Source organism: Pinus tabuliformis, chromosome 5_2 (genome assembly GCF_031772625.1).
Source record: "Pinus tabuliformis cultivar Carrire ecotype Pingquan chromosome 5_2, CPIR1, whole genome shotgun sequence".
NCBI lineage: Eukaryota > Viridiplantae > Streptophyta > Pinopsida > Pinales > Pinaceae > Pinus > Pinus tabuliformis.
This window is the reverse complement of record NC_142306.1, coordinates 703,337,170-703,359,586: the sequence shown is the minus strand read 5'-3', so window position 1 is coordinate 703,359,586 and position 22,417 is coordinate 703,337,170. Positions and strand designations below refer to the sequence as shown.

Genomic DNA, 22,417 nt, shown 5'->3' with positions numbered 1-22,417 from the left:
TATTTTTGGTTTATATATTGATAAATTGGAAGAGTGGTTAAATCTGCAAGGTGGAGATGGTGTTTGGTTGAGGGAGTTTGTGATAAAGCTTCTTTTATATGTTGATGACTTTGTATTGATTGCTAAATCGGTCCAGGGATTGCAGATGCATCTATATGCCCTTGAGCATTTTTGTGAAGCAGTGGGGATGCAAGTCAATACCAGCGAGACCAAAATAATGATTTTGTCAAATAAAAAGAAGCAGAGCCGGCATACGTTCTTCATTTGAAGGCAACATTCTTGAAGAAGTAAATGAATACAAGTACCTCGGGCTTGATTTCAACAATAAGCTTAATTGGGAGCATTGCAGAAAGAAAAGAATTTTAGGAGGGTAGAAAGCATTATATGCTCTTCAAAATAGATGTTGACTGAGTTGTCTTGACCAAATTTGATTGAGAGCTGACTGAGTTGTTTGACCAAATTTTGGAGGTCGCACATGCGGGTTTCACTGCAGACTTTGACCGCAACCACATGATGAGCCCCAAAAATGGATAATTATTTGGGCTCATTCAACCTCCTAATTCGACTTAATCCACCATTCTCATTAGTTTATTGCATGTTTTTTATTATATTTATGCTAATAGAGTGAATTGGGTTAGTCATTATGCCAACAAGTCTAATGTGTGCTTTGTGTAGCCTTTTTGGTCAATTTGGAGACAAAGTCAATGGTTGAAATGAGCACTTGGCAGCCAAATTCGTGGAGAGGATTTGTAGGAAGGTGTCCCCTTCATTTATGGGCCCTTACCTCAAATTCTCCACCATCAGCTCGGAGTTCAAGGGCCACCAAATCAATTAGCACAAGGGCAGCCAAGCAAGTCAAGTAGGACTGCTGTTAACTACAAGTTTTGGGCAGCCGAGTCCCTAAAGTTTAGGAGGACTGTTGGGTCCTCAATTTGTATAAATAAGAGGGCTGAGGGCCTCATTTCGGTTAGTCATTTTGGGTAGCCATTAGTTAGTCATTTTTGTATTCATTTTGTAGTCATTTTGTAGTTCGATTTTTGGGCAGTAGATTAGCTTTGCTTTCAGCACATTTTCAAGTTCTCCTTGTGGACAGTTTTTGGGATGTAACATTTCTTGCTCAATAAAGATGAATCCAGCTTTGCACCAGCTCTAAATCTCTCTTAGGAGGCTGTAGCTCTTGGGGTTGGGCCCATCTCAAGTGCCCAGTACCTCCTTTGTTTACCTTTATGTGTCTTTGCTGCATTCTTAGAATAAAAACTGCCATTTAGATCTAAATCTTGTTTTGCTATTTAGGTTGCTTTTGATGATTAAAGTAGATTTTCATATTCAGATTGATTTGATAGGTTAATAACATAAAGGATCCTTGGAAAAAGGGCTCAAGCACCTCTGATCTTACCTCTCCCTCAGTGGGATCGTGAGTTGGGACAAAGGTGACCTTGCTGCCCAACAAAAACACTAGTTTGCTTGTCCATGCAATCTTTGGTGTAATGTTTTCATTTGAAGGAGTTAATCATGTGTTCAGGCCTTTTGAAATGTTTATTTGCTTAAGTGATGTACATGGTTCTCTTTATGAATAAAGCTATTGTTCATTTGTTTCATTGATAGTTAGACTAGATTAGCTCAGATTTCGATTGTGTGCGGGACTTAGTTGATTCGGTTAAGTATACACCGTGCAGGGCATCTCCATCTCTATCTCATTCACCCAAGCCTCGTCCAGGCCAGCTGCTCCATCTTTTAGTTAGGTTCCTCATCTCACAACTGTCTTTCTGTCCACGTAACCCTACCTTCTTGCTCCTCCATTGTCGTAGCATTCTTTAAGCCAAGCCAGCTTTCCACACCCTCTCACCACTCGAACCATTAGTCCTTGGGTCATTTCAGGCCCCTACCCTGCTTCCCTATCCACTCATGCACCTTACCTCACTCACCCATCCTCCAAAATCCAATTTTTAAACATCCTGTAGAAAAATTATAGAACATCCTGTAGAAATCCTAAACATCCTGTAGAACCCCTGCAGACTTCCTGTAGAAGCTCACGAATGAGGTTTCTTGATAGCCAAACTCTGTGAAACTCTTTGGAAGGGTGTTAAGGACCCCTTAGGCCCTCTCTGTACCATCCCAACCTTTTCCAAGCATTTCTCCTCCTTGATCCACCCCTGCATAGTGAAAAGTCAGTTAAAAGCACATGCATGATAACTCTAACAACTTATTCAAAAATACAAAAAGATGTTTTTTTCAGATAGAGGTAGTCTAGACACATGTATTTTACCTTCATAGAAGTAATGGCATCTCTGTCAGTAGTTTGCATGCTCTCCTTTGCATCAGTAGGACTAGCTGGTAGAATTAGGGTTTGCTAGGGTTTGCGTTTTCCTTCAGTTTTTCAATCTCTTTTCGCAAATAGATTAGCTTCCTTCGAGTTAGCTTTCATCCATCAATTAAAAAGCTTCTTCTAAGAGCTCATAGAAGTTGGCTTAAGCTTCTAGCGGACTTGTGCCAGCTGACCAAGTGACAGCTGCGGCAAGAGCTAGTACTTGTGCATACAGCACCGTCGCTTCCAAGTTTGTTACGAACTACCAGGTTGATAAAATTAAAGAAGGGAGTTCCAGGAATTGCAGCATTATTGCTGCAATACTGGGGCCCACCATCTTTTTGGCGCCGTTGCCGGGGAGGCGTCAGAGTATTGGTGATTGCCGCTATTCTTCTATTTTCTACTACAACCTTCTGCTAAGTAGTTTATTTCATTTCCATTCTGCAATTTCATTTATGCAAAAGTAGAGTAGACATTTCCTGCTTTCATAGATTAGCATTTCAATTCTGCAATTTCAATTCTGCAAGTGTAGACTAGCATTTCATCCCTGCAATTTCATTTGAGCAAAATAGATTAGTCCTTTCCTGCTTTCATTTCAATTCCGCATTTTCATTTCAGCAAAATAGTTAGTTGCAGTTCAATCTATTTTAGTTTTTGCAGGTACAAGAAGAAAAATACAAAAATCAACCAAAAAGATTTCCTTTCCTGCCTTGTAGGAGTAGAGATAAGTTAGAAAAATGATTGCACAACACCCCCACTGCTTCACACAACCAACGTTCTCTCTTCTTCGATGGCTGTGATTAAAGAACCCTTAGGTGGACAGCAAGACACATCTGAAGAACCTCAAGGGAAGAAGAAGAAGAAACCATTCCTCTGGAGCAAATGGCTACAAGCAGAAATGTTGGGAGCAGTACCTTGTCCAAAAACGAATTTGCAAATCAGATGGAAGATTTCAAGAGCGAGGTAAGGTAGTTTCTTGCCATGCAACTGGATACCTTGCGGATCCAAAAGAAGCAAGAAGAAGCCAAGAGGGCTTTGGCCATCTTTTGTCCCAGGTGCACTAGAAAGCATCCTAGGAATGAATGTCCATTGCACTCCATAGAAGTGTGTTTTGTCTGTGAAAGAGACCATCCTACGAATCAGTGCCCTTCCTTGCCCAGAATCAAAGCTGCATATCAGAGAGCCAAGGGAGCCACTGAATCACTCTATTATATGAACCAAAGGAGGCCACATGGACCTAGATCTTACCAGCAGGAACTGCAAGGGACATCCGAGACCTATTATGACCCCTATCAAGCCACTTTCATGCCTTCTTGGGGTCCCCCTGCTCATCCTTCCTGGTTCACACCTCCTCCTTGTTCCTTCACAGATCCATATTATGCCCAACCAGCTGCTCATTCATTTCACTCTTATGCTCAACCACAACCTCATTGGAATGCACCTCATCAAGGGTGGAGGCCCCAGTACAACTCTCATCCCGCTCATTTTCCTCCACCACCTGCCCAACCACAAACCCATCCACCTCCATCTCAAATATACACCCCCACTCACCTACCCATACCACCATTTCCAAACCTGCACATTGGAATAGCTCAACCCAATTGCAAAGCTGAGGCACAACAGGTGCAAATGACTCCTCTTGAGCTCAATGATCTTCACCAAAGCTCAGGAAGAGTGTTGCAAAGTAGAGATTATATTGACAACATTGAAGGACTAAAGGCAAAAGAAGATTCCAAAGAGGAGATCAAAGCACCATGGGCTGCACTTGATGAAGAGAAGAGATCAGAATCAGAGATCGAGAAAGCTTCCTCATGGTTACCATCAAACCCTCCATGTAGTCAAGAGAAAGATCAGCAAAAAGAGGAAGATGAGAAAGTCATGTTAGAAGATGACATGAAACATGATCTAGATCAGCAAAAGGACCAAGGATATCAAAGCTATATTGAGATATGGTTCCAGACAGTCACTCAGTTGCAGCGGTACTCTCTTCCTCAGCTATGCTTGATCCCTTCAAAGTCAGATCATTTGGTCTCTGAAATCCGGATAGCTGTCCAAGCATGCATTTCAAGCCTACACATCATTTTGTCTCTAATCTCGATGTGCACATGGCTCCATTGGAAGTATTCTTATACTTGAAAATGATTTTGTTTTTCAAGTAGGGTAGGGTAGAAAAAAAAACAAAAAATAAAAATGAAAATAAGAAGAAAATAAAAATCTAAGGTGAAAACCTCCTCGGAGGTGCCTTAGATTGGCTCATTGATTGAAAACCTCCATGAGGCGGTCAATGGGTTGGAAAGAAGAGAAAATAAAAAGGGAATAAGATCCCTGGGTGAAAACCTTCCTTGGAGGCGTCCAGGGCAAGCAATTAGGGTGAAAACGTCCATGAGGCGCCCTAGTTGTTTTTCAAAAAAAAAAAAAGAGAAAAAGAAAAAATAAAAATAAACCTAATTTGCATTGGATAATTGCAAGTTGCAAGAAGGACATTGCAGGTCAGGAGGATCACTCAAAACAAAGACAAAGAAATTTTTGTGCCTTCTAGAGGAAGTTCTATATTTCTACAGGAAACATCCTGTAGAACCTTCAAGCGAGCCAGATTCGATTTTGGAAGGGGATCTAAAGCTTGGAATCTATTGGTTATGCCTGCAAGCATCCATGTTCCCATTCCTCACCCTTTTCCATCATCTTTTCCACCTCATTGTGCTTCTTTTATGAAAACTGTGCCTTCTACAGGAAGTTCTGTGTTTTCTACAGGAAACATCCTGTAGAACCTTTGGACGAACCAAATTCAATTTTAAAAGGGAATCTGATGGTGGGAATCTGTTGGTTAGGCCTACAAGCACCTCTGTGTCCATCCCTCGCCTTTCTCCATCATTTTTCCACCTCATTGTGCTTCTACATTGTGCTTCTACAGGAAGTTCCTGTAGAAATTGTAGGAAGCTAGAAATGGATTTCAAAAAGGTGGTTTGGCGAACATGGTAGCTTCCTCAAGGGTTCAGAAGTCCTCCTGCAATCTTCAAACTCCTCCTCCATCATCTCCATACCTGCATCATAGCCCAAGTTCATTTTTCTTACCATGCAACAAAACTGCAAAATGCCTTGAAGCAAAAATACCTAGAACAGAATTTGTTTTTGCCCTAACTTGAAAACCATGCATCCATTTGAAAAACCGTTTTATGGGGAATTGTACAAGGGTGATGGCAACATGCCTGAGCAGTTTCAGCCAATTCCGGTGCACGGTTTCCGAGAAATTAGCCTCCATCTCCTTCAGCCATTTTTGCATTTTCTCCATATTCGTGCATCCGTTTCAAAACCTGTTTCATGGGGAGATGCACATGGGTGATAGTAGCCTACCCAAGTAGTTTCAGCCGATTCCGATGCACGGTTTCCGAGAAATTGATCTCTGAAATCTTCAGCCATTTTCCATTTTTCTCGAAATTTGTGCATCCATTGATCACGATTTTGCTATGGGAGGTGCATCATGATGATAGGAACATGCTCAGCAATTTTCAAATCGATCTGATCTATCGTTTGGGAGCAATGGCGAAAACAAGTTTCGGTCCTGTGAAAATTCAGTGGTAGCAGCTTGAGGGTGCAGATCTGAGCGTGGAAATGAACTCCTGCAGCATGCATCTGGACAGAGGACACCTGCACAAGGAAAACAACTAAAAATCATCAGCCAAGCCCTCATGCAACCAAAGAAACCAGTGCATGCAGCAATGACTAGCCACAGCACCTCACAGCAGCCATTTGACTTCAGGTACGTGACTGAAACTCGTTCTTCTATTGCACAAATCTAATTTAAAAACTACATGAATGAATGGAATGGTGGAATTGAGCCACGAATATAGCAAGATTAAGCCGATAGTTCCTTGTCCAATTCTCTATCAATCAGCCAGGAATCATGCAACGTATGTGTTAGACAACTCACGTGAAAAAAGAAGAAAAAACAGGGAGTGTTAGCCGTTTGAACTCCAGTGCAACTGATCAAGAAGAAAACATACAGTTAATAAATAGAACATGCAGTTCATGATAGCATTGCAGTTTGCATAGGCCAGCGCACGTCTCTGCCACCTCACCACAAATCACGATGTAATTAACGGAATTCTCGGCTGAAGACTCACGTTAACTGCTGTTCATTTACACTTGCAAACCTCTTCGATTGAATCCTCTGCCTCTGAATTCTGTTAAACCGACGTCCTTCACCAAGTTTTTCGGTTTGTTCAAAATTCTCCCGCATACCAAGATCATTCAAAGGCACAGAGACATCCTACAGAAGCCGGACACTCTATAGGCGTTTCTACAGGAAGCTGCGCCACAGTAAACCTAGCATACGAAGAAGCTTGGACTGTTCACGTCGAGGGTGGCAATTCTCAGTGAGTGTAAAGAATGAGTATGAACAACCATGGGATAATGTCAAAACCCGTTTGATAACTTGTGATCCAAATACCAAGCATACAGTGTCAAATTCTGAGATTCCCCAAGAAGTTGTAGAAGACAAAGAAGTTATATTCACTTGTGATGTTACTTTCCGGGAGAGCCCTGTGAAATGGGCATCACGGTGGGATACTTACCTTCTTATGACAGATGATCAGATCCATTGGTTCTCTATCATCAACTCATTGATGATTGTTTTATTTCTCTCTGGAATGGTTGCAATGATCATGATGCGAACATTGTACCGGGATATCTCAAAATACAACCAATTAGAAACACAGGATGAGGCTCAAGAGGAAATAGGATGGAAGTCGGTCCATGGAGATGTGGTCAGGGCCCCAACCAATGCAAGATTACTTTGTGTCTATGTGGGAACTAGAGTTCAGTTTTTTTTTCCATGACACCAGTGACAATGATATTTGCAGTCCTTGGTTTCCTTTCTCCTTCAAACCGTGGAGGTTTAATGACAGCTATGCTACTATTATGGGTGTTTATGGGTTTGTTTGCAGGGTATGCATCGTCACGTCTATATAAGATGTTCAAGGGCACAGAATGGAGGAGGAACACACTGAAGACAGCATTCTTGTTTCCAGGCATTGCCTTTTGCATTTTCTTTATTCTCAATGCACTGCTATGGGGAAAAATTCATCTGGTGCAGTTCCTTTTGGGACTATGTTTGCCTTGGTCCTTTTATGGTTTGGAATTTCTGTGCCATTGGTCTTTGTGGGCAGTTACTTTGGCTATAAGAAACCTGCAATTGAGGATCCAGTGAAGACCAATAAAATCCCCAGGCAGATTCTAGAGCAAGCTTGGTATATGCAGCCCATTTTCTCAATACTAATTGGAGGCATTTTGCCTTTTGGAGCTGTATTCATTGAACTGTTCTTCATATTAACTTCAATATGGCTGCATCAGTTCTACTATATATTTGGGTTCCTGTTCATTGTCTTTGTGATCCTCATTGTTACATGTGCAGAGATCACCATTGTCCTGTGCTACTTCCAATTGTGCAGTGAAGATTACAACTGGTGGTGGAGATCTTATTTGACTGCAGGCTCCTCAACATTTTACTTGTTTCTCTATGCCACATTCTATTTCTTCACCAAGCTGGAGATGACAAAGCTTGTTTCTGGAATTTTGTATTTTGGCTACATGACCATCATGTCATACTCATTTTTTGTTCTGACCGGTACAATAGGTTTCTATGCATGCCTTTGGTTTGTGCGGACAATATACTCATCAGTGAAGATTGACTGAGGCTCTGCATGCAGCTACCATTTTTCAGAGGGGTCGTTTACTCATCAGTCAAGATTGACTGGGGCTCTGCATGCAGCTGCTATTTTTCAGAGGGGCCATTTAAGTTTTGGTTTAGGGGAATGGTGCTTGCTCCTTTTATGTTGTTTTAGAGGTTTTTGGGTAACATTACAGGAGACACCAATGTCAATGTGCTGCTGTGGGAGTTAACACTGAAGATGTTGCAAGAACACAATGCGGAAAGGGGGCCTCCCAACACAAGAAGAAGGGTCCCTACCAAGTTCCCAGGCATCCTCACATCCATCCCCTCCATGAACACTCATTTTCTTCAGGGTTCGGACACAATCTAGTCATGGTTCAACCTTCTACAGGAAGTTACAGGACTTTCTACAGGAAGTTCTGTATTTCTACCAGAAACATCCTGTAGAGCCTTTGGGCAGGCCAGAATCAATTATGGAGAGGGATTTGAAGCTTGAAGTCTGTTGAGGAGGCATGCAACCACTCTTTTCTTCCATCCTCCACTGGTTTAATCTCCTTTCACTACCATTGTCGCCATCTGATTGAATATACTTGCACAATCATACCAAAGCTGAGAATTCTCTAGGAAAAGGAGCAGGCAGTGGGAAGAAGCAAAGAGAAAAGCATGGTTTCATGATCGAAAAGAGAACATCACTTTAGAAACTTGGCATGACAGGGAGGCCACCAGGGCCATCAAAGATGAGGAGATAGATTAGTTGCTCAGAGGATGAGCAACACTTTCAGTAGGGGGGTGATGATGAGCCCCAAAAATGGATAATTATTTGGGCTCATTCAACCTCCTAATTCGACTTAATCCACCATTCTCATTAGTTTATTGCATGTTTTTGATTATATTTATGCTAATAGACTGAATTGGGTTAGTCATTATGCCAACAAGTCTAATGTGTGCTTTGTGTAGCCTTTTTGGTCAATTTGGAGACAAAGTCAATGGTTGAAATGAGCACTTGGCAGCCAAATTCGTGGAGAGGATTTGTAGGAAGGTGTCCCCTTCATTTATGGGCCCTTACCTCAAATTCTCCACCATCAGCTCGAAGTTCAAGGGCCACCAAATCAATTAGCACAAGGGCAGCCAAGCAAGTCAAGTAGGACTGCTGTTAACTACAAGTTTTGGGCAACCGAGTCCCTAAAGTTTAGGAGGACTATTGGGTCCTCAATTTGTATAAATAAGAGGGCTGAGGGCCTCATTTCGGTTAGTCATTTTGGGTAGCCATTAGTTAGTCATTTTTGTATTCATTTTGTAGTCATTTTGTAGTTCGATTTTTAGGCAGTAGATTAGCTTTGCTTTCAGCACATTTTCAAGTTCTCCTTGTGGACAATTTTTGGGATGTAACATTTCTTGCTCAATAAAGATGAATCCAGCTTTGCACCAGCTCTAAATCTCTCTTAGGAGGCTGTAGCTCTTGGGGTTGGGCCCATCTCAAGTGCCCAGTACCTTCTTTGTTTACCTTTATGTGTTTTTGCTGCATTCTTAGAATAAAAACTGCCATTTAGATCTAAATCTTGTTTTGCTATTTAGGTTGCTTTTGATGATTAAAGTAGATTTTCATATTCAGATTGATTTGATAGGTTAATAACATAAAGGATCCTTGGAAAAAGGGCTCAAGCACCTCTGATCTTACCTCTCCCTCAGTGGGATCGTGAGTTGGGACAAAGGTGACCTTGCTGCCCAACAAAAACACTAGTTTGCTTGTCCATGCAATCTTTGGTGTAATGTTTTCATTTGTAGGAGTTAATCATGTGTTCAGGCCTTTTGAAATGTTTATTTGCTTAAGTGCTGTACATGGTTCTATTTATGAATAAAGCTACTGTTCATTTGTTTCATTGAAAGTTAGACTAGATTAGCTCAGATTTCGATTGTGTGCAGGACTTAGTTGATTCGGTTAAGTATACACCGTGCAGGGCATCTCCATCTCTCTCTCATTCACCCAAGCCTCGTCCAGGCCAACTGCTCCATCTCCTAGTTAGGTTCCTCATCTCATAATTGTCTTTCTGTCCACGTAACCCTACCTTCTTGCTCCTCCATTGTCGTAGCATTCTTTAAGCCAAGTCAGCTTTCCACACCCTCTCACCACTCGAACCATCATTCCTTGGGTCATTTCAGGCCCCTACCCTACTTCCCTATCCACTCATGCACCTTACCTCACTCACCCATCCTCCAAAATCCAATTTTTAAACATCCTGTAGAAAAATTACAGAACATCCTGTAGAAATCCTAAACATCCTGTAGAACCCCTGCAGACTTCCTGTAGAAGCTCACGAATGAGGTTTCTTGATAGCCAAACTCCATGAAACTCTCTGGAAGGGTGTTAGGGACCCCTTAGGCCCTCTCTGTACCATCCCAACCTTTTCCAAGAATTTCTCCTCCTTGATCCACCCCTGCACAGTGAAAAGCCAGTTAAAAGCACATGCATGATAACTCTAACAACTTATTCAAAAATACAAAAAGATGTTTTCTTCAGATAGAGGTAGTCTAGACACATGTATTTTACCTTCATAGAAGTAATGGCATCTCTGTCAGTAGTTTGCATGCTCTCCTTTGCGTCAGTAGGACTAGCTGGTAGAATTAGGGTTTGCTAGGGTTTGCGTTTTCCTTCAATTTTTCAATCTCTTTTCGCAAATAGATTAGCTTCCTTCGAGTTAGTTTTCATCCATCAATTAAAAAGCTTCTTCTAAGAGCTCATAGAAGTTGGCTTAAGCTCCTAGCGGACTTGTGCCAGCTGACCAAGTGACAGCTGCGGCAAGAGCTAGTACTTGTGCATACAACACCGTCGCTTCCAAGTTTGTTACGAACTACCGGGTTGATAAAATTAAAGAAGGGAGTTCCAGGAGTTGCAGCATTATTGCTGCAATACTGGGGCCCACCACCACACATGCGGATTTGACTGCAGGAGTTCACCATAGATCCGAGTTGATCACAAGATCTAGTTTGGCCAGGACTGGTTGACCATAGAGTTTGACAGTTTGACCAGCATTGACTTATGTGTGTTTGACTTGTTTGACTAGCAGTTGTTTGGCCATTTTTTACTTGTATTTTGAATTGTATATTGGCATAGATTTCTAAACAAACTTATGATTTGTAAACCTTGCTAAAATACAATTTCTCCTTAAGAAAAGATTGTTGGGTTTCTCTCCTAAGGTTGGGTTTCCCAGGGTAAAAATACTATGTCTATTGTGCATGGTTGTCTTTCTATGATCTTTACTGTTTCCGTTACATTTTCTATTGATATTTTTTATGTGTAATTATCAATGATATAAGTGGCATTAGAAATACTGGTTGAAAATCATTATGAAGTAATTATCATAGTAGAAAATTGTATTCTATTGCACTTGGCATAGAATTTCAACATGTTATCCGAGCTTTGTTGAAAGATCATCCATTGAACAAGCCTAATATTTCAATATTCAATAAATTGATCATATTTCATATCTCTTGTCAATATGGTGCCCAGTCTCAGAGTAGAAGATAGGTTGTATGGTGCTACTGGTTTCAGATCTTGGAAGATCGGATATTCCTTTTCTTGGATGAAAATGACATTCAAAATTATGTGAAGGAAAGTGTCTCAGAACCTCAAGATGCTAAGGAGAAAGCTAAGCATAAGAAGCATGAAGCAAAGGCTAAGATGATCTTGATTCCACATGTTGAGTTGAATATTTCCAAAGAGATGTATGATGCCTTGGTGTGATTGTTAGAAAGTAAGAACTCTAGTAGGAAATTAGCCTTGAGGCATCAACTCCATAGTATCATGATGACGAGATAAGATTCAATTGCCTCTTATCTCATGAGAGTCTTCCAGTTGAGAGATCAAATTATAGTATTCAAGATACCATTGATGATGCAGAGCTTGTTATAGTGACTCTTAATGGATTTCCTTCTTCATGGGATCCATTTGTGTGGGGTATTTGTGCATGCGCTGAGATGCGCAATTTTGGTCAACTTTGCACTGATTATGTCCAAGAGGAGACCGGATTGTTGTCCAATAACAACTTGCAAAGACCTTAGGATGAAGAAACTCAAGCCCTTGTAGCTCATGCAAGGAAAGGAAAACGAAGATAAAACTTTGATAAGAAGAATATAGGTGGAAAATAAGCTCCAATTCAAGATTAGAAGAAGAAGGTTCTTTAAAAGATCAGATGTTTCAAATGTCATACTTTTGGTCACTACGCCTCCCAGTTCCCTCATAAGAAAAGGAAGGGGAACCAATATGTATCAACAACTGATGTTGATGCTGATGATAAGCATTTATGATAGAAGAAGACAACAAAATATAAACTTGATGAAATTACAAATGGACTTCGAAAATAATATTTCTTTGTCTCCGCTCTTACAGGCACTATTACAAACAATAGTGGTATTTGGTCGTTGGAAAGTGGTTCTTCTAGGCACATGATGTGTTCACAAGATTCTCTCACATATTTGTCAGAGAAGGATTCAACATTGCAGGTGGAACTTGAAGATAATTCCAAGTATGCAGTGAAAGGAGTTGGGACAACATCAATTCAACTAGAGTCTAGAGATTCTCTACACATGAGAGATGTATTGTTTGTATCAGGATTAAAGAAGAATGTGCTCTCTATTTCAACATTGGAAGATAAAGGTTGCAAAGTTGCATTTGTTGATGGTCGGGTTCTTGTATGGCCTAAGGGCTTGAGCATAGACTTAGCAGGAGTGATTGGTGTTCGAGAGCGAGGACTATATAGATTGTTAGGATGTCAACCTTAGGAATTGGTACATGAAAATATTTGTTTATGTGAGCTATGGAATCAGAGATTTTCTCACCTACATTACAAGGATTTTCCAACATTGAGGAAGATGGTTATAGGTCTTCTAGATCTCTAGGCAAAGCTTGAGGGTGTTTGCAAGGGTTTTCCACTTGGAAAGAATGCCAAGGGATTTTTTCTGAACAGTGATAGGAGATCAAATGGAATCTTGGATCTATTACATTTAGTTGTATGCAGACTGATGAAAATATCATCTTTGAGTGGTTTCATACACTATGTGACATTCATTAACGATTTCTTACGGAAGACATGGATCTACATTCTAGGACAACATCAGATTGAGGTTATTTGGGATGTCACTTTTGATGAGAAGGTAGCCTTTAGGAGGTCTAGAGAGTTTCATATGGAGATTTATAGTGAGGAGCAAGAGGCTCTGAAGGATGTGGATTGATCTAGTACCATTATTCATCCTTTAGACTATCAGGAGGAGTCAGTAGAGCTAGCAAAGCCAGTGGACATGCCTAGAAATATCGCAGTGACCAGGAAGAGACTAGCATGGATTTGTGACACCTTGTAGGATGTAGAGAAGCATGTAGCTCCCAAGGGTACTTTCAGGGGGAGAAAACAACCATAGAGGTTCTCATGTTATATAACATTGATGAGCCACATCATTGATTATGAGCCTTAGAGTTATGAGGAGGAAGTAGGCCAATGGGTTTGCAAGGATGCCATTTGTTAGTTTTTTTAGCAACGTATATGTGTTCTAGTTTCGGCTTGTGCTAGAGAGGCTAAGAATGCGATATATTCAAAACTTAGAAAAGGTTTCACGAGATAATCTTGTGAAGTGCCTTAATTAAATTAATTAACCATCATTTAAATTTTTCCTAAGTCTAACTTAGGAAAACTAGTTAATTAATAACAATTAATCAAGGAAATGTGAGAATGCTCTAGAAACTCACACAGATTGAGTTTGATATGATCTTATTTGTTGATGGGGATCTAATCATGGTCATTGGTTCACCAACGAGAGATTATAATAGTAGGACGATGGGGATGGAGAAGACACATTAGGAGAGCAAGTTCCTTGGCAGATCGAGTTATCTAGTTGCAGAGGTCGAGCAAGGAAGAAGAGTTTGAGCCAAAAGGGACGCAAAGGCTAGAGGGAGAAGAGACAATGATTTCGATGGATTTTTCTAGTGCCAGAGATTCAACAGTAAGAGGGACGAGTTTTCCTCTGTGAGGTTGCACAGGCAGCTCCAGAGGGAGTCAATTTAGCTAGAGAGAGGGTTGATTCAGTTGTTGGTTGCTGGGAGAAATTCCAGAAGGCCAAGTGAGTCATCATCAAAGGATGATTTGGGAATAATGACAGAATCAGAGAAGTTCCACAGGAAGTGAGAATTTTTAATCCGTAGAGGAAGCCCAAAGGTTGACGTGAGGGTTTCAAGCTGCCCAGTTTGTGCTAGTTTTGGAGATGGATCAGTGTTGGGTGAGACAAAAAATTGTCTCACTAGTTTTTGTCCAGATTATTTTGCTGAGGATTGCTAGTTTGAGCATCCAAATATTGTATTTAGATTTCACTGCTGCATATAATAATAGAACCCTCATCTACTGCAACATTTTCCCACATTGGGTTTTTCCAAGGACTTTTGTCCAAAAATAATGTTGTCCATTTTATTGTGTGTGTGCTCTATTTTATCAGTTCCAGTTTTGTTTCCGTAGTGTATTTTATTTTTGGTGAAAATTGCAGTAGTGATTTTATTTGTTGTTTTCTATAATAGAAAATAAACTGCACATAATATTATTCAGTTAGAAGAATAATTTCCAGTAGCTGCAATAGTGAAAATTTCACATGGTATCAGAGAAGAGTTGAAGACAGATCAATGGCTTAGTAACGAGGGAGAAATTTTTCCGCTTCAGAGGGATTCTTTAGGAAAAATTTTTGGATCTATGCAGAGGCTGGCCATGTGTGTAAATTAGCAGAGGTAGGGGTTAGATTTTCATTTTTCAGGTAGTAGAAAATTCAAAAAGCCTTAGTTGTAGTGATTTGCAAGAAGTGGTGTTTCTGAGAAGCAGTTCTAGTGAGCAGATTAGTTAGATCGTTGAGCAGATCTGGGCACAGTGATTTTGCAACAGGTTTTGTAGGAGTAGATCGGCGTTAGATAGAAGAGAAAAAGCACACACATAAAGGAATTTTCTAGAGTTTCCCTTAGGGTTTCTAGATCCAGTTTTCTGGAGGAAATATGAGATTTACATAGAATAAGGCAGTAGTAGGACAGATTTGTGCATTCCAGGAGGGAGTGCGAGTAGTAGAGCAGGCAGCCGAGCAAGAAAAGTAGGATATTCCAGTTTTTTTTCCCATATTGGAGTTTCACATAAATGGCCTCAGTAGGACTTCAAGATCAAGATAGGCTTGAAGGAGCCTCTAATTATTGTATCTGGAAAGCCAGAATGACTTTCTTTCTAGATGAGCATGGTTTGAAGACTTATGCAAAAAGAGTTATAGCCATACCTACAAATCTGCAACAAATATAGAATTACAATAAGGAGATGGCCAAAGTGAAGAGAGTGATCCTCGATGGAGTTCAAGATCTTATAGTCTCACATTTAGCTACAAAGAATATGGCCAAAGAAATGTGGGATGCAGTCGCAACACTTTTCCATAATCCTTTCGAGAACTAGAATATGTTCTTGAAAGAGAAGTAGAGGACCAGTAGGATTCATAAGGGTGGAGTCACTCCTTATCTCACTAGAATTCAGAATGTATAAGATGAGCTTGCAGTAGTTGGAGAGACACCTCATGAGAGTGAACTAGTACATACAACTCTCAACGGTTTCACCAATGAGTGGGAAACTTTCATCCAAGGTATCACTAGATAAGATCAACTACCTGGATGGGATCAATTGAGGAGTGATTTCACTCAGGAAGAGATGAGGATTTCTCTTGTCGAGAGTACTATCGGTAGCAACAGTAGCAAAGGATCGAAGAGTGTGAAAGACGAGGAGAACGTAGCTCTTGCATCGAAAGAGAAGGTGAAGAAAGGTCACAATTAGGGACAAAGCTCAAAGGGATAAGAAAAGAAGAAAGATCTATCGAAGATCAAGTGCTTCAGATGTGGTGAGTTTGGTCACTATATTACCAAGTGTCCAAAGAAGAAGAAGGAAAAGAAGGAGAAGCACGAGCAGGTAGCATATTCGGCAAAGATCGATAATTTGTCCAACAAGTTGGAGGATGAATTCACTTTGTATTCAACTATACCTCCAGGAGAGTGGTGGGGAGATCTTGAGCTCTAGTTCCTAGAGTTGCAGACATTTGAGCAGGGTCTGAGGAGGACTGCATCGAACAGGTGTTTCCTCTTGAATAATTACCCTATCAATAAGGGCCCAATTTTTTATTTATTTATTTAGTAGCAAATGGATCATGATGTCAAACATGGCACAACCAGAACTTGAGGGATAGTTGCAGAACTAGTTGCAGCTACTTATTAAGGGGTGCAAAAATAGTTAGGGCGTAGACAGATACTCAATAGACAATGCAAAGGCTAGTTGCAGTTAGAGACTCATGAGACAAATGCAGAGCCAGTACAGGGACACAATTGATTTAGAGTTTTCAGTTGCAGCAACAACAACATGAGACTGCAACTGTACAGGGTGGTACAATGCAATGTCAGTAACAACATAGATGCAATATGGTTCAATTACAGGGTTGACAGGTGAATCAAAGTATTCACAGTAGCTTGGTGGGCAGTGAGAGGTGGTCATAGTTGTTAGACATTAACAACGCGAGGGAAGATGTTATGGGAGAGAACACCTTCCTCGTTAAGAGGGAGTGTTAGTATTTGTAGCATCAGAGAGGTGTTATAGTCTCGATTTGTGTCAGAGAGGATAAGAACGCGATATATTCAAAACCCAGAAAATGTTTCGTAAGATAAGCTTGCGAAAAACCTTAATTAAATTAATTAACCATCATTTAAATTTTTTCTAACTTAGGAAATTTGGTTAATTAATAACAATTAATTAAGGAAATGTGAGAATGCTCTAGAAACTCACACGAATTGAGTTTGAGATGATCCTAGCCATTGATGGGGATCTAATCATGACCGTTGGTTCACCAATGAGTGATTATAAGAGCAGAAGATAGGGATGGAGAAGACACATTAGGAGAGCGAGTTCCTTGGTAGATCGAGCTATCCAACTGCAGAGGTCGAGCAGGGAAGAAGAGTTCAAGCCAAAAGGGACACAAAGGCTAGAGGGAGCAGAGAAAATGATTCCGGTGAATTTTTCCAGTGTCAGAGAGTCAGCACCAAGAGGGCCAAGTTTTCCTTAGCGAGGTTACGCAGGGACTGCGAAGGAAACTTCAGAGGGCATTTGATTTCACTAGAGAGAGGTTTGATTCAGTTGCTAATGGCCTAAAAATATTCCAGAAGGCCAAGGGAGTCATCTTCAGAGGTTGAGTTGGGAAGAACGAAAACATCATAATAGTTCCATAGGTAGTGCAAGTTTGATGTGCGTAGAGGCAACACAAAGGCTGATGCAGGGGTTTTGAGCAGCCTAGTTTGTGTTAGTTTTGGAGCTAGATCAATGTCGGGTGAGACAAAAAATTGTTTCACTAATTTTTGGCCAGATTATTTTGCTGAGGATTTCCAGTTTGAGCATTCGAATAATGTACTCTGATTTCACTGCTACATATAATAATAAAACCCTCATCTGTTGCACCATTTTTCCCACATTGGGTTTTTCCAGGGACTTTTGTCCAAAAATAACATTGTCAATTTTATTGTGTGTGTGTCTGTGTGTGTGCTCTATTTTCTCAATTCCAATTTTGTTTCCGTAGTGCATTTTATTTTTGGTGAAAATTGCAATAGTAATTTTGTTTGTTGTTTTCCGTAATAGTAAATAAACTGCACATAATATTATTCAGTTAGAAGAATAATTTCCAGTAGCTGCAATAGTGAAAATTTCACACCACGATGGAGAAATATCAGTCCATCATGAAGAATGATGTGTGGGAGATAGTTTAGAGACCAAAGAGGAAGTCAATAGTGACTTCCATGTGGATCTGTACGATCAAGCATGCAACAGATGGTCGCATAGAGAAGTGCAAAGTGAGGCTTGTGGGGAGAGGGTTATCCCAAAAAGAGGGAGAGAACTATGAGGAGGTTTTTTCTCTAGTCGTTAGGTACACTTCTATTAGAACTATTGTTTCTCTTGTTTCAGTTATGGGTTGGATTTTATCTCCGACGGATGTAAAGACCACGTTCCTTAATGGTGTGACTAAAGAGGAAGTGTACATGGAGAAACCTCAGGGATTTTTTGTACATGGGAAGGGGTCCCATGTTTGCAGATTGAATAAGGCTTTATACATACTCAAGAAGGCACCTAGGGTATGGTATTCTTGTATTTATGGATACTTGATGAGTGTAGGCTTCACCAAGAGTGATGTAGATCTTAAACTATACTTCATGGTTGTTAATGGTGATCCTTTGATCTTGGTTTTTTATGTTGATGAACTATTCCTTAGTGGGGCAGAGAGGCTCATTGTTGGGTGCAAGAGGGATTTTGCGTCGGAGTTCGAGATGTAGAAATTCCTTGAAATGTTGCAACTATTAATGAGAGCAAACTGATTTGCAAAAGACACAAGATTTCTCTACCAAAATTTTTCGGAAAGAAAAAAATGAATAAAAACACAATCACACATATATCAGTCACACATAGAAATTTATCTAGGAACCCAACTGGGAAAAACCCCTCTTGCTTGTATTATCAACTAAGCAATTTGATCTATTACAAAGAATTAGCTTCAAGCATGAAGCCCCTACAATACTGATCAACTCCTCTCAAGGATTGACCGGCACTTAGCCAAATAAGCCTTCAAGGAAGCTCATATTTCCTTGTGCAATTTAGCCCCTAAAAAATAGGAATTTCTCCTATTTCCTTGTGCAATTCCCAAGAAAATTTCTCTGCTTGCTTCTCAAGATTTTCACACAAAACATGTGTACCATAATAAATACATTATTTCCTTAAGTGAATCTCAGTAGACAATTCAAATTGGGGATAATTTTAGCAGTTGCAACCAGTTATCTGAGAGTAAGTTGAGTTAATTGAAAGTCAACTACTCAACTAAACCCAAAACTATTCTATTTTAGAACTAGAAATCAATTACCTGAAAGACACAAGAGTTAACTCCACTAGATAGCTAATTTTAGCCATTAACTAGTCCACAACTCACTGAAATCCATCTAACTTGAATTGACTGACAATATCTCAGTGATAGGCCACAACACACATGTTAACTGAACACTAACTCAAGTAACTATGAGACTGAATTTGAATTAGCATCTTTGACTAAGGCACAATTCAAATAAGCCATTCCTTGCTACATTTTCAACACTCCCTCTTAGCAAGGAAGGGCTTCTTGGAAGAACCTCATCCATTCGGATCTTTCTTCAGCTGTACCAAGTTCTCAGTTGCTACAGCTGCTCCCTCTGAACTAGAAAGAGCTGTGTATGATCCGGATTTAAATAGGAACGCAACAAATTACAGAGATAACCATAAACACAGAGATGCAACAGAAATAATACTTCATTTCATTAATGTAAAATACTGAAATATGCTTACAGACAGAAATGGAAATAAACCAGCTAGGGCAATGGTAGCTTATCTCTGAGAAGAGATGTGGCAGCTACATGCCTCTAAACTGTGTTACAATGAGTCTCGAAGGCCTATTTATTGTTGAGAAACATTGGAAAAACCTAAACATAAAAAAACCTAACCCTAGAAGATGAAACGCCACACTGTGGGCCCTGTTTGGGCAAATTGGTACATCAACTTCCCGGGGTCGTAACTTTGGCATACGATCTCTGTTTGACATGCACAATATCTCATTAGAAAGATCTATCTCAGAACTACAACTTTGGGAAGAGAATCATAGGTCCATGATCTGATCAGTTGTAGCTTGTTCCATGCAATCTAGATTTAACTCTGTGGGTGCGAGTTGTTATGCAATGTCGGATGTGTCTAGTAATGGTGGAAAGTATGGCTGAAGGCGGTCCACATTGAATACTGGGTGCAGGCCAAGGAATGGGGGAATGTTGAGCTCAAATGCATTGTCTCCCATAGCCTTTTTAATGGTGTAAGGACCATATCGGAGTGGTCTGAGTTTCCGATAGGCTTCGGTAAGGCGTTCCTTTTGCAAATACAACCAGGCTTTGTCGCCCACTTGAAACTTGTGTGGCACTCGATGTTGATCATGTCGCTGCTTGTACCTGGAATTTGATTTCTCCATAATGTCATGGACCTGTTGGTGAATATGTTGGATGTGCTCAATGAAGTTGTTTGCCTTATTTGTTTTGGACTGGACGTGAGCCGAATCTGCGTGGGTAGATGCAAATGGCATGACCACATCAATGGGACATAGTGGCTGGAATCCCAAGCCCACCTGAAAAGGGTTGTGGCCAGTCGAGTTGTAGCTGTGCTGAACATAGGGGAGGCTCTCATCCCTTGTGCGTGGATGCTTTGAGTTGTACATGCAGAATGTGTACGATCATCCTGTTGACAACCTCTGTCTGGCCATTAGTTTGAGGATGGAAGGCTGTGGACTTAGTGACTTTGGTGTCCAACATCGACTAGAGACTGGATCAAAATGTACTAAGGAACCTGCTGTCCCGATCTGAGATGATAGACTGTGGGATCCAAAAGTGTACCCACACTCGCTCAAAGAAGAGTTTAGCAGTGGCTTCTATTGTGATATTCTTCTTCCAGGCTGCCATAATGGCCATCTTTGAGAACCTGTCGATGACCACAAAAACACAGTTGTTTCCATGCTTAGTGGAAAGAAAGCCTGACATGTAATCCATGGAGATGGATTCCCAAGGTCGACTAGGGTTAGGCAACGGGGTATAGAGGCCTTGCTTCTTGATGGTCGGTTTGGCAATGGCACAGGCAGTGCATGATCTGATGTACTTCCCGACATCCTGTCAAAGATTCGGCGAATAGAAATACTTCTGCAGTACTGCCACCATTTTCTCAACCCCGAAATGCCCAGCAGCCCGACTATAGTGTGCTTCCCAAATCATCTTGGCATGCTCGCTTGAAGGAACACAAAGGTGACCCAGGTGGCATAACAGGGCATCCTGGAGGTGAAAATCTGGAACATGCTGACCCTCCAAGAGTTTTTGGTATGTGTGGCCGAATTCTGGGTCGCTTTTGTAAAGAAGTGGCCAATCAGAAGTCTCGTGCCCACAAGAGTTGAGCACAGTGGTTAACGCCATGATCGGTGGTCGACTGAGGCAATCTACAACATTATTGGTGCTGCCCTTCTTATACTTGATATTCAAATGGAACTGTTGCAGGTATGTGGACCACTTCTGATGGCGATCATTCTGCAATTTCCCTTGGGTTTGTATGAACTGCAGGTGTCGGTGGTCTGTGTGGATGACTGTTTCCTTCCCCAAAATGTAATGCTTCCATTGTCGGCAGGCTTGCACAATGGAATACATCTCTTTGTCATAAGTGGGATACTTCCGGACTGTGTCTAAAAGTGTCTCACTGTGATGTGCCACTAGATGCCCGTGTTGAGTAAGGACTGCCCCAATAACATAGTCAGAGGCATCTGTCTTGACCTCAAATGGTTGTTGCAAGTCTGGTAATGCAAGCACTGGTGTTGAGCAGAGGCGATCTTTCAACTCTGTGAATGCTTACTGTTGAGATTTAGACCAAAAGAAGTTTGTTGTTGCTCCTCCTTTGGTGACTTGACTCAAGGACCAAGTGATATGAGAAAATCCCAACACGAACCTGCAGTAGAAGTTGGCAAGGCCTAAAAAGCTGTGAGCTCCGTCAGAGTGGTTGGAGATGGCCAATCCCGAATGACTTGGATCTTGGCTGGATCCACATGCACCCCTTGTTTGTCAATAATGTGTCCCAGATACTAAACCTGGGTCATGCCAAAAGTGCATTTCTCCAAATTGGCACATAACTTGTGTTGCTGCAGTGTTTGGAGAACCTATCGGATGTGGTGGAGGTGCCCTTTCCAACTCTGGCTGAAGATCAGGATGTCATCCAAGTATACCTCTACAAATGAGTTGGTGAATGGCCGCAAGATGTCATCCAATATCCTCATGAAGGTTGCAGGAGCATTTGTCAATCCAAAAGGCATAACCAACCATTCAAAAAGGCCCTCCTTGGCTTTGAAGGTAGTCTTCCACACATCGGAGGGTTCGATTGGTACCTGGTGATATCCTGACTTCAAATCGATCTTGCTGAAATATTTTGCCCCCTTTAGTTGGTCCAAGAGGTCATCAATCTGTGGGATCAGGTACCTATTACGGAAAGTGATCTTGTTCAACGCCTGATAGTCAATATAGAGTCTCCAAGTCCCATCCTTCTTCTGTACCAACACGATCAGGCTCGCACAGGGTGATGAACTCGGATGGATGTGACCTTTCTGCAGCAGCTCCTGAATCTGCCTCTTGATTTCATCGTTCTCCTGAATGGAGCGTTGATAGATTGGTCCATTGGGAAGTGACGCACCTGGGTTTAGATCGATGGAGTGCTTGACCTGACAATGTAGAGGAACCCTTGCAGGGGAGGTGAAGATGTCCTCATACTCCTCCATGACCTTGTTAATTTGTAGTTGTCGTGCGGAGGGGCCCTGTCTGGAGGTCGTGGCCA

At 41.1% G+C, this 22,417-nt stretch overlaps 1 protein-coding gene and 1 pseudogene across 1 annotated transcript in view; both read left to right on the top strand.

Annotated features, from left to right (window-relative positions):
- Positions 1-22,417, top strand: part of LOC149161090 (protein CLAVATA3 INSENSITIVE RECEPTOR KINASE 2-like) — a 94,783-nt gene that overhangs the window by 57,721 nt on the left and 14,645 nt on the right. The gene's annotated exons all lie outside the window — the stretch shown is intronic.
- On the top strand, positions 6,691-8,209 carry LOC149161091 (transmembrane 9 superfamily member 7 pseudogene; annotated as a pseudogene).